We start from the raw sequence: 12,767 nt of genomic DNA, 5'->3' as shown, positions 1-12,767 counted from the left end.
AGATGACCACATGTTTTCTTCTTGGAGGCTCATAATTTTTTGCATAAAATATACCGAAGTGAACAGGGATGGGGACAACTGGATTACAAAAAGAGAATTGGCTAGCTGAAGAAATATTTATATAGAGGTTATTCTTTGAAACAGAATCTGAAAGCTTTGCAAATTTTCAAGAGGGCAGGTTAACATTTGAGTTATTATTTTTTTCTGGTTAACAATATTTGTACTTTCTTAAAATTTGTTTCAAAATATGAATATAGCTTTCTAAGGGACAGAATCCCAAACTGATAGGTATTAGTAGAAAAATTTCAAAATTTTATCAGGTGATTTCCACAAATTAATGGGGTACTTTTCCAGAAAATGTTCTGCATTTATTGTTTTAGACAGTGTGAAGAGAAGAGAGGAGGCTTACTCCAAAATTTTTTTGTTGACAGATGTTTCATTTTCCTTTGGTTTATTATACTCAGTAGACATATTAATGTCATTCCTAATAAAATCATCTTCCAACTAAAGTGTTAAAAAAAACGGACTAAATACCTTGTGTATCTGTCAGTTTACTTTATGCAGGAAACATCTAAACACAACTTTAACATTTTTAGACAAGACTTTTGTTAATGGTGAGGCACAAGGAGCTCTTGTCAGTCTAGGCTAGGCTATGCTGAGGCAGAAAATTAACCCTGAAATCTCAGTGGTTTAATGCAGTAAACTTTTATTTCTTATTCGCACTATGGGTTCAATGCTGGTTGACAGGAGAAAGGGAAGGCTCCTCTATTTCACATAGTCACTCAGGGGTACGAGCTGGCTGAAGCTCCACCATCTTGGGGCACCACCATGGTACGAGGTGGCTTCAGGATTTCCCACGGCAGGAAAAGAGCGAGTGTAGAATATTCAAACTCTTTTCCTAACTGGAACTGTTGCATGTCACCTCCAATCGTGTCTACAGGCCAGAACTCGTCATATGGCCTCTCCTCACTATGTGGAGCTGAAGTTCTCTCTGGGGGCTGAGGGAGGAGAGAAAAACTAGATATAGAGAGCACCAGTAATTTCTTTTTTGGATAAACTTTGCTGGAAATTCTTGCATTAGGCATCTCTATAAAAAACGTTTCCTTCCTTAATCAGTCACATTTATAATTCCGTATGTTTTACTATACAGGTAAGTTATTTTAACCTTTTAAAATTAATTTCACATTTTTAACTTTCTAACTTTAGGTAGGAATAAATAAAACAAGCATTATTGAGAGTATAGATATAATCAACAGTAGAAAAAAATGTCTGTGGAAAAAATGGCCCTCACATGCCTATATATCTATAGACTTTATTTGTATTATTAATAGTATTTTATTATGTCTTTCTCTTTTCAATACAACCACATCTTGAAATTAGAAGTGTAACTCAAAATACAGTGAAAATTGATTGCAAAACCTATTCATGGGATATTGAACTAGGAACATGAAACTGGACGTAGAACAATTTTAACAGATTGTCATTCACTTATTTTATACTTTTTTTTCTCACCATTATGTGCTCAGCTTTCTGTGAACTTTAATCTTATGTCTTTTTCCTTCTTGTATCTAATGTTTTTCTCCTTAAATTTCTTTTTCAGTTTATTGAATTATTTTATTAGGCAATATTTTCATGTAGGATACATGAGGAATAAATATGTCTGAAAATGTCTTTATTTTGCCCTCATTATTTATTTGGTTAGGTATAGAATTTTATGTACAAATTTATTTTCTCTTAGATCTTTGAAGGCATTGTGCTAATATCCTTTAATATCCTACGTTGTGTATGAGAAACCTGATGTCATTCTTATTCTTGTTTCTTTGCACCTACTACCTTTCTATCCTGTCTGTAAACTTTTAGAATTCTCGGTAGTCATTTCAAATTCTGAAATTTCACAAGACATATTCAAGTGTACCTCTTTTAAAATATATCTGGTTCAGCATTTGGTGGCATGGGAAGATGTTCTTTTTTCCCCTCTCTCTCTGGGCTCTGCTTCCCACTGTTTTGTTGCATTCTCTATTCTCTCCACCAGGTAACCAAGACAGCCACTGCTAACTTGAAGTTTACATTGCACTCATGGCTAAAATCCCAGAAAAAAAAAGACAATCTGTTTCCCAGTACTTCAGGTAGAATTTCCTGATTAGCCTGACTTGGTTCATGTGCTCTTTTCTAAATCGACCATTATGGCCAAGGCGATTTTGAGTACTTTGGTTCACTTATTTTTACCACCTGTACTGTTACAACTCTGGTCCAACACTCTTCTCTGGATTACTGCAGTAGACTGTTAACTGATTTCTTGGTTTATGTCCTTACTCCTTCAGCCTCTTCTCAGGGCTGTAGTCAGAGCTGTTAACATGGTTGTTGGAACCAATAAAACTTGGCCTGTTTTACTTCAAAGAAAGCTAAGCCTTCAACAATAGCTTAAAAGAACACCCTGATCTACATGATCTGGCCTCCCAAAACCCCTCTGACCTTATCTCCTACCACTTTCTTCCTATTGCTACTGAGCTTCAGCCATGCTGGCATCCTCGTGATGACGTCCCATGCCAGACATACTCCTAACCCAGTGATTTTGCATTGACTGTTCCCTAAACCAGGACTACTCCACCCTTGGATATCCACAGGTTGTTTCCTCACCTCTTTCAGGTCTTAGTCAAATGTCAGCTATTTAGTGAGACCATTCCTATACACCCTTTTAAAATTCTATAATATTCTTCCTTATTCCATTTTTCTCCATTTACCTCCATCTAATATACCATTTATTTTACTTATTTATCTTGTTGTTTGTCTACCCCATGAAATGTAAACCCATGAGGGCAGGAGGTTCTATTTATTTTGTTCAGTATTGTATCTTCCGGCTGTAAAACTGCCTGGCATGCGGTCAGCCAATACATATTCGATGAATGAATGATTGGTCAACGTAGGCTGTATGCTTGATCCTGTTTTGGGGATTTGGGGCCATATAATTGGCAGTGCCACAATGAAGGGAAGAGGCAATTCCTTGAAATAAAAAGAGCTGGTCAGAGAAAAATCTAAAAATGTCCAATAATATATCCTTTAGAGCATTGAGAACTGGGGTTCTGCATTAAAAAGGTATAAGATTATTAGGCAGAAGAAAGCAGCAGGCTCTAAAACCGATAGTAATTTTCCAGTTTGTTTGGTTTTGAATTTTGAGTATATATAATTGTCCTTATGTTATAATAGTTTTTAAAGGTTAGGTAATTAAAAAAAAATTTATTGGGGAATATTGGGGAACAGTGTGTTTTTCCAGGACCCATCAGCTCTAACTCAAGTCATTGTTGTCAGTCTAGTTGTGGAGGGTGCAGCTCAGCTCCAAGTCAAATAGCTGTTTTCAGTCTAGTTGTGGAAGGCGCAGCTCACTGGCCCATTTGGGAATCGAATCGGCGACCTGGGTGTTATGAGCACTGCTCTCTAACCAACTGAGCCAACCAGCCGCCCAAGGTTGGGTAATTTTGCATGGAAAAAATTTATGGGGAAAATAATTTTCTCTGATTTCTGGATAATTTGTTTCTAATTTCAATTTGATTTTTACTCCCAATTACCAACATATGAAAAAATGTTAGACTTGGGCAAAGACTTTTTTATTTTTTTCAAGAGAGCAGGTTAGGTTGCAAGATGGATTATCAGACAATCTCTCTATATTAGATTTATTTTTGACTACTTACTGCATCCAAATAAAATTTTTGAAGTTAATTTCAGTCTGAATAATTGACAAATTAAAGCTGTATCTTGGAAGTTTTTATTTGTATCTAATTTTTCTCCCTTAATCAGACTTACTGAAGCTCTATTTTATTAATTTTGTTCAAAGAACCAGTTTTGGGTTTCATTATTCTTCCCCATATTTTTCTATTTCATTGATTTCTGCCTTTATTTTTTACTTGGGTTTGCTATTTGTTTTAGTTTCATGTGTTGAGCCCTTAGCTTATTTGTTTTCATTTCTTCTTATTTTTTGATAAATGTAATTAAGGTATGAAATGTTCTCTAAAAAATGCTTTAATCATGGCCCCTAAATATTTTGATATGTAGTGTTTTCAATGGTGATAAAGTCTAAATATTTCCCATTTGATTTCCTTCTTAGTCCAAATATTTTTTGTAGTGTGAGATTTCAGTTCCAGACGTATAGACTTTTAAAAGCTTTTTATTATTAATTTCTATAATTAATGCATTATAGTCAGAGAACATAATCTGTGTTAAATTGATTATGCGAAATTTATCAAGGCTCCCTTGGTAAATGTAGTACATTGTCAATTTTTGACAATATACCATGTGTGCTGGAAATGAGTTTGTATTCTCTGTTTCTCAAGTATAAAGTTCTGTGTATCTGAATTTATTAATTTGTGTCATTTGGTTCATCTGCATTTCTGTTTACTTATTGTCTGCTTAAGCTATTGCTTTCTGAGAAATGTGTCCTATAATCTTCAACTATAATTGCTGAGTAATTTATTTTTCTCTCCAGTTCTGTGAGTTGTGGTTGCTTGATCTATTTTGAGGCAATATATTTATATGTTAATGAAGGTTATAATTTCTGGCTTTATTTTTTTGTTATCAATCTATAACATTATTTTATATATATATAAAAATGTATTTTTACCATGACTTTTATATTTTCAGATATTACAATTTTCACCACAGCTTTAGCAGATATTGCCAGTTTTCCAAAATGGTTGCCCTCATTTACACTCTCACCAGCAGTGTTTGAGAGTTTTCATTAGCTCTGCAATCTCTGGCACTTGGTATTATCAGTCTTTTAAATTTTTACAGTTTTCACGGGTGTTTAAAGGTATTCCTTTGCAATTTTGCCTTGCATTTCTCTCATTATTAATGAGGTGAAGCACTTTTCCATGTGTATATTGGCTGACATCCTCCTTTGTGAAATGGCTATTAAGTCTTTTCTCATTTATCTCTTGGATTTTCTGCCTGTTTCTTGTTGATTTATAGTTCTTTATACATTCTGGTATATAGCATTTCATAGGTTATATGTATTGCACATATCTTTTCTCATTCATTTGCTTGCTTTTACAACCCATATTGTTGTCTTTTGGTGAAAAGAAATTCTTAATTTTAGTGTGTTCTAAATTATCAAGTTTTGCCTTTATGGTTAGAGCTAATGGGGAAATGACAGTATTTCAATAAATGATACTGAGACAATTGGTTATTAATTTAAAAAATGAAACTTGACTCTTATTTGAAATCATAATAAAAAATTAATTACAAGTAGATTGTAGATGTAATATGAAAGGCAAAAAACCCCAAACAAACCCCAAAAGTTCTAGAAGAAAGAGTAGGATAATATCCTTATAACTATAAGATAATGAAATTAACAGTGAAAAAAGAAAAAAAGCACATGCCATAGTCATCTTTACAATCTGGAATCATCCAATTAATGAAACACGCCACATATCCTTCCATTTATTTAGATCTTATTCTTTAATTTCTTTCAATCATGTTTTACAGATTTCTCCATAGAAATAGTACACATCTTTTGTTGGATTCATTTTAATGTATTTGGCATTTAGAGATGTTGCTGTATATGTATAATCTTTAAAATTTTATTTTCATGCCATTTGTTGCTGGTACGTAGAAATGTTACTGATTTTCACCTGTTGACCTTGTACCTAGCAACCCTTCCTTCAACCCATCAGCCCTTCTAGCAACCATAAAACCTATGCACAGATTTCAGTTTTAATAATTCATGTGTAGATTATTTTCTACATGTAAAATCATATCATTTGAAAATATTGACAGTATTTTTTAATCATTATAATTCTTACCATTTTTTATGAGCACTTCTGATACAATGCTGTTGAATAATAATGAACATCTTTGGTTTATTCCTAATATCAAAGGAAAAGTTTCAACATTTCACCATCAAATATGTGATAGAAAAAGTAAGGCCGACCTCACCTTACTTACTGAAAATGGAGGAGTAAGGATCTCTTTGCTTTGCCCACGAGAGGAATTTGGGAAGGGCTTGACTTGGCAGTTCATCTCTGATTCACGTGGTTTCAGCTGGAGTGGTTGAGACAAAAGGTTTACTGCCACGAGCAGTTTTACATCCACAGGTCTGGAGCATTGGCATTCCTTGGCTGCTGCTTCTCCACATAGTACTTCATCCACATTGCTCAGCTTTTACAGCATGGCAGACTCAAAGCAACCAGACTTTGTAAATGCCAGCTGACTTCCCCTAGAACAAGTGTTCCTCTTTCAGATCTAAAATTCTGTGAGTTTGAGTCCACGAGGTCATATAAATTGCAAGTAAACATATCCATTTAATTAAAAAAAAAAACAATTTCTCGTACACACTTTTGACATAACCAAATTTCAGTAGTATTTAGTAAAGAAAAAACAGATGATTCCTTATTTTTGTGATGATAGACTTTTACTTTTAAGGTTAGGAGACGTTATCTAGGGCAGTGGGAGGGTGGCAGGTGCATATATAAGAGGAATGAGAGGAGGTAGGTATAAAACAGTGTGTAGGTGAGGAGTGAGTGAGAAAGGGAGTATGAAATGAAGCGAGCGGGTTGGTCACAGGAAGCTGGGCAGACCACAGGAAGCTGGCTGGAAAAAAAAAAGTCTTTGGCTTGACTTAATCAAAAGCAAGCATAAAACAACCCAAAGACAAATGGAAAATTTCATATGCAAAGTCTATAAAGGGATGGAAACAGAAAAAAAAATAGGCACACATGTGTTCAGGGAAGGATGAACTGAAGTGTCTGGCCCATTACAATCTGTTCAGTAATTTTTGTATTCTCATGACTTAATGCAATAAGATAGTCTCATGTAAAAAAACAAATAAAAGAGCAAAAACTTACTTTAGAAATAAACACAAAATATTCTTTTCAAAACTTAGATTTCTGGGTTTATAATTCTAGTAGTTAAAAATATGCTGTGTTGAAATAAAAATAACGTTAAATTAGAGAGTCAGAATGAGGTTTCCGTCTTCTATCTCAAGCTAAATAGTATGCTTAAACATGTTTGTCCACTAGGGGTCTCTTTGCTTACATGTGATTCCAGACAGAGCTAATCTAGTCTGAATGCAATAGTTTACATGGATTGATGTCTCATTTTTGGGGGATTTAAGAATGGATTTAACTTAATAGTTCCTCCCAAAGAATAAATAGATGTGTCTTGTTTCCATCTGTCACTCTTGCTTTAAAAATTTTGGCGGCATTAACTCAGAATTTATCAGCAGATGCAAAATTCAGGTACTTGCTTCAGGTTTGTTGGCAGGCAGATAGGAATGAAAGCCTTAGATTCACTAGCTTGCCTGTTTAAGGTTTGGAACAGGAAGTCAGCCCCACGTCATTTCTGAATGAAGCCTTGACAAGCATGCTCAATTCCAAAACAAGCTGCATTTGGCCCTCCAATGTCCCTTTCTAGGACCTATATGCCTTGGTGATCAGACCTTTCAAAATTACCCAGTGGCTGCTGATCTGTGGTCCCACATGTAGCCCTTGGGTACAAGGTGTCAATTACTGCGAGTCACATCAGGCTCCTCTGAATTGTCCAAATTTGGAAAATAGTTGACCTACTCTTACTTGTGTTAGAGATAGGTTCGATGTAAGTCAACAAATATCTATTAGGTGTCTACTGTACACCTGGCCTGGGGTGTCCACAAGAATTATGGGACTCATTCATTCTGTAAGAATGGAATGGGACTTACTGTTTGCAGAAAAATTAAGCATGCTGCTAAGGAGAAAATGAAAAGGCAAAGATTATTATAAGAGACAGCTCTACTAATGTCCAAAGGGCCCCGAGCATGGTGTTTGAAAACCTGAACTCAAATGCTGACTTTATAATTTGCTAGCTATGTAAAGTAGCTAGTCTACCTGCTCTGTATGTCAGCTTTTTCATTTGTAAAAGTATAGGTGATATTACTTTACAGAGCTGATGTGAAGACTGAAAACAGTGTGCAAGAATCCTTCCAAATATCATTATAGGAGCCTCCAGGGGAAGTCACCCCTGTCTTGAGAAAAGCAGCCTTCCGCTTTATTATGCACAGCAGTTTAGCTCCTGACGGTGTCTACCAGTTTGAGTAGCCCTTGGGCACTCCCTTTGCAAAATCATAAGGCCCATTGAAGTGATATTTCCCAATAAAAGAGCTAAGCAGACAAAAGAGGAACTTGAACTCCACCTCCAGAGCAACAGGCGCAAAGAGAAGTCAGCTTTTATAATAGGTTTTCTTTTTCTTTTTTCCCTGGCTTCCTTCCAGACAGCAATGGTCCTGTGGCAGAGGCCGCTTCTACCCAGAATATACCTATTTATACCTATTTATTTCAGTGGAAAGTGTGTTCAGTGGAAGGATTTTGGCAAAGCTGAATTAAAGCACATTGAGCGGTGTGCACACAGTCTGGATTTCACAAGCTGAACATGTGATTATTATTCATGTGGAGGTATTCAGGGATGCAAATTGCAGAAAGGTAAGGGCCATCTGAATTTGCCATTCTTATCTGGCCCAGTTTAGAGCACTGCATCTGCCCTCAACCCCCATAGGCTAGAGTGAAGAGAGCTTAACAATCAGATCTTACATGGAGCTGCCATTGTTGGAAGGTAGGGTGTGATCATGAGACAGACTGTGGTGGACCCATAAGTGATACTTTGCCTAGGGGCGACCAGTGCTCCCTGCGACCTCATCCATGGCCCGGTGGTCCTTTCCCTACATATTGTAGCTTCTTGGAGCTAGTACTAACCTTTGAGGAGGCTCCTTGGGTTCCGATCACAAATCCCTTGTATCATACGTAAGCATGCAGCTAGTTTGGGCCTTAGAATGACTCGCTCCTAGAAGCTTCTTGGATCTGTCACTAGTCCACGAGAGGAGGCAGGTGCACAAGGCATGCAGGTTTTATCTGCACTGGTGCACAAGGCAGCTGCTAGTTGTGTGTGTGTGTGTGTGTGTCTGTGTGTGTGTGTAGGGTATGTGCCAGTATTTTTTGCAGGGCCCCAGCCTATATAAATAATCTGAATACTCCAAAGTCAGAGTGCTAGCCTGGTTCTGGAGGGCCTATGAGAGCAATCGGTCAAGGAGTTGGCATCGGGGAATTTAAGACAATCATGGGAACAGAATCAACCCATAGAGATGAGTCCTGGTGCTCTTCAGGCATCTGGTCGACCCCAAGCTCTGGTGAAGGGAAAATGCTTCAATTGGGAACAATAGGCACAGATGCACGTGGGCAGTGCCTCACTTGCTGTGGCCCCAGAGAGGGATCGGCAGGGCCCTGCTAGCCTGAGCCTAATGGCATGTCGTGGGTGCAGACCATCATCTTCAAAGTTCCAGTTCTGGAGACTCACAAAGGGCAGGAGACCGCTCCAGTCCGGAGATGCAAAGGAGCTTTGTGCTTCCCAGAGGGACATGGCCAGCAGCCGTTGTGTTTGGTGCAGGTTCTTCCAGAAGGAAAAAGAGGCAGATTGTTTGAGAGCTCTTGCGGTTTGCCACCTGCTTGTTATTACGATAAACGGTCTTCTGGGAGCAGAGATTGGCTGAAAGAAGGGTTCCCCTCACCCAGATTTGTGGATTTTTTATGTCTAAGCTTTGATTGTCAAGACTGACAGCTCCTTCCAACTGAGGAAGGAAGAAGGCTGCCAGTCTCCTCAGATGATGTATCACAGTATTTAGTGGTGTTGAAAATAAAGTAATTTTAGTCATCATAGTTTCTGTTTAAAAAAAGCTTTGCCTCTTAAAACCATCTATCTGTTCGTCTTCAAAGTGGAGAGACAGCAGAGAAGAAATACAATGAAATGAGTGGAAAAGTTAACCATGAAAACAGATGAAAGAGAAAGAATGAGAACAATTTAAAGCATGTAGAAAGTGAACTTAAATCAGACAAAAGAGTTTAACTTGAAAAGAAAAAACTGAAATAATTTGAGGAAAGCCATTTTTCTCTTTTATAAATTTCCTGGACAAAGTAACAACCCCAGACTACCTCCACTCCATGTATCACTGTATATACGCTCACAGAGAAGTCACCTTGCATTTTGCTTACATCTCTCCCGCTCTGCCTTGCTTGACAAGAGGAATCTCCTGCCAAGTGGCAAAACTAGTGGGTTATTTCATGTCCTTTGCTTTTCTTTATGAGCAAAGATGAAATGTCTCTCCTGCTTCCCATGGCATTGCTTTGATGGACTCAAATTTACTTAACAGAAGATGCTTGCTCATAGACAGTTCTCGTTAGTAGTTAAGTGTGTACTTTGTTGCCACATGTATTACACGTTTTTTGATGACTGAGACTTCTGCTTCAAGAATGACCAGCGTTTTCTCTTTCCTCTTTAGCACTAGTTTCTGCATTAAGAACAATTCATGCATTCATGGACACTCTCGAAATCCATTTGCTGCTCTGAGAATGTCCTGTCAGATCTAGCATTGTAATTTTGAAGGATAAGTGTGTTACGAATTCATCTGTGGGCTTTAAAATTTTTGTTCAGAGTTATATTCTTTTCACTTAGGACTCTATGGGAAAGAGGATACACCTAACCTGTAGTTTATTTTAATTAGAAAAATTATCTCTAAATCCCCATAAATTGTCTTCTTTTTTTTTAAAAAAAAACCTTTAAAACATTAGACATGATGCTTGTTTTGCTGCACTAGCTCAAAGATTATGTCTAAGACAGTTACTTTTGGATCAGTTGAACTTATAACTCTCTTTAGTGATTTTTTTTTTTTTTAGTTCTTCAACAAATACTAATTGTACTAGCAACTGCCTTCTTTATCAATAGAGCATTTGTTTCATATTGATAGTCTTGGCTTATATTCTGGCTTTGAAATGATACAGGATCAGAGTCCATATTTCTCACTGGATTAATTTACCAAACAGTGTCTAAACTAATTTGCCTTTTGTTTCTGCTTAAAACAAAATGGAATGCTTCTTTACCAGCATCGTAGTCAGCTGAGGATGCTATAACAAAATACCATAAAGTAGGTGGCTTATCAAGAACAGAAACTTATTTCAGTACTGGAGACTGGAAGCCCAACGTTCTGGGGCCAGTACAGTCGGGTTCTGGGGAGGGTCCTTTTCTGGGTTACAGACTGCTGGTTTCTCCTTGCATCCTCTTAGAGAGGAAAGAGAGCGAGCTAGCTCTCTAGCTTCTGCTTATAAGGCTCTAATCCCATTTATGAGGGCTCCATCCTCATGCTCTATTTGCCTCCCCAAACTCCCACCCCCAAATACCATCACAATGAGGATAGATTTCAACATGTGAATTTTTTTTTTTTTTTTTTGGTGGGAGGAACACAAATATTTAGTCTTTAATAACCAGAATATGTTAAGGAACATATTGTTTTGAAATTAAATTTATTATTCATTTAATAATGAAATGTGTTTTCTACTTTTCAGTTACAGAGTTCGTCAGTAATACATTTTATTTTATTTTGCATCTTAAAAAAATAATGACATCATTGTTTTGCCGAAGTCTCATGTTGTGCTATGTTAAGAAATTGTTCTTTAAAGAAAATAAGTGTTTCAAATATGAGAAAGCTATTCCCTTAAACTCTGAAACAAGGCACCAAAAATGTCGCTTGGAGAGTAGATTAGGGAGTTTAATCAACCTTGAAGTGTGAAAGCGATTTTATTTGATGAAACCTGTTATCACACTTGCTCCAGCCCTTTAGTTGTGTGCTAATTCCATTAGGAAGAACAGTTTTCTATAACAAAGCTATTTCTAAGTAATTGCTCCCATTCTAGGTAATTGCTACCACTCATTGAACATGAACTGTGTCGTACATGTTTCCCATATGATAGTTCATTTAATTCACACAAAAACCTTATAAGTTGGTTGTTATTATTTCTGTTTAACAGATGAGGCATCTGCTAGTCAGAGAAATTAAGTGATTTTCATAAGTTTCCACATTTATCATGTAGCAGAGTGAAATCTGACAGATCTGTGCATGCAGTAGTTTTAAAATACATTTTTTTAGTTCTGTGGCCACAAAATCATTTTGAAACCCTTTGTACCTCCTCATACTTTAGATTCTCACCTAGAGCTTTTATCATAGGTTTAAAGAGTTGCAAAAGATGTAATTTCTGATATGTTATAAATCTGGATAGTAGAAATGGTTATATAACCTATGCAATAAAAATATCATATTAATGATATGTCCCATTACTTTTTTAAAAAAGTAATCTTTGGAGTTTTAAATTCTACCTTGCTCGTTTTTCCCCCCTGCAACTCGTATTTCCATTCCACCACCCCATTGGTTTTTATCCAGTTATATAATATTTTTATTCTTGAAAATATTTTATTGATAATTCTGTCATACATTTCAGCAAAAAAAACAAAAACAACAAACAACACATTTAAATTGAGATTAGTTTAAAGATTTTTGGGTGACATAATTCTTTAAGTCATAAAAGATTTTATTTAGAATAAGTTGTTACAATTACTATTGGTACATAATTTAACAAACAACATAAATATGTTACACATTTTGACAATAATGATTAATACAGGTGGTAAATATTGTTTTGCAATATTGTAGTATTTAATGAGATATATGAGGTTTTCCCCTTTATGTAACATACCCATGCATGAATATTATTTATCACTAGAGTGAGAGTTCAGAACGAATTTTAATCCTATTATTGACTTTTATGTATGTAAGCACTTAAAACTGTTTTTCAAATAAATAAAGTAATAGGAAGGGAGCACTTTTTGAACTCCTTTCAAGTATATACCAACTATCACATGGTGACCTGTCACAACAACTACTTTTAATGATTAATAGACAATTAAAATAGAGTCTTATTTAATTTTGT

The 12,767-nt window shown here is 36.1% G+C and overlaps 1 protein-coding gene across 10 annotated transcripts in view; it reads left to right on the top strand.

Annotated features, from left to right (window-relative positions):
• The window catches only part of IPCEF1 (interaction protein for cytohesin exchange factors 1), a 149,938-nt gene that overhangs the window by 50,110 nt on the left and 87,061 nt on the right, over positions 1-12,767 (top strand). The window lies entirely within an intron of this gene.

This window comes from Rhinolophus ferrumequinum, chromosome 3, assembly GCF_004115265.2.
Source record: "Rhinolophus ferrumequinum isolate MPI-CBG mRhiFer1 chromosome 3, mRhiFer1_v1.p, whole genome shotgun sequence".
Lineage (NCBI taxonomy): Eukaryota > Metazoa > Chordata > Mammalia > Chiroptera > Rhinolophidae > Rhinolophus > Rhinolophus ferrumequinum.
This window is presented reverse-complemented; position numbering and strand designations above follow the sequence as displayed.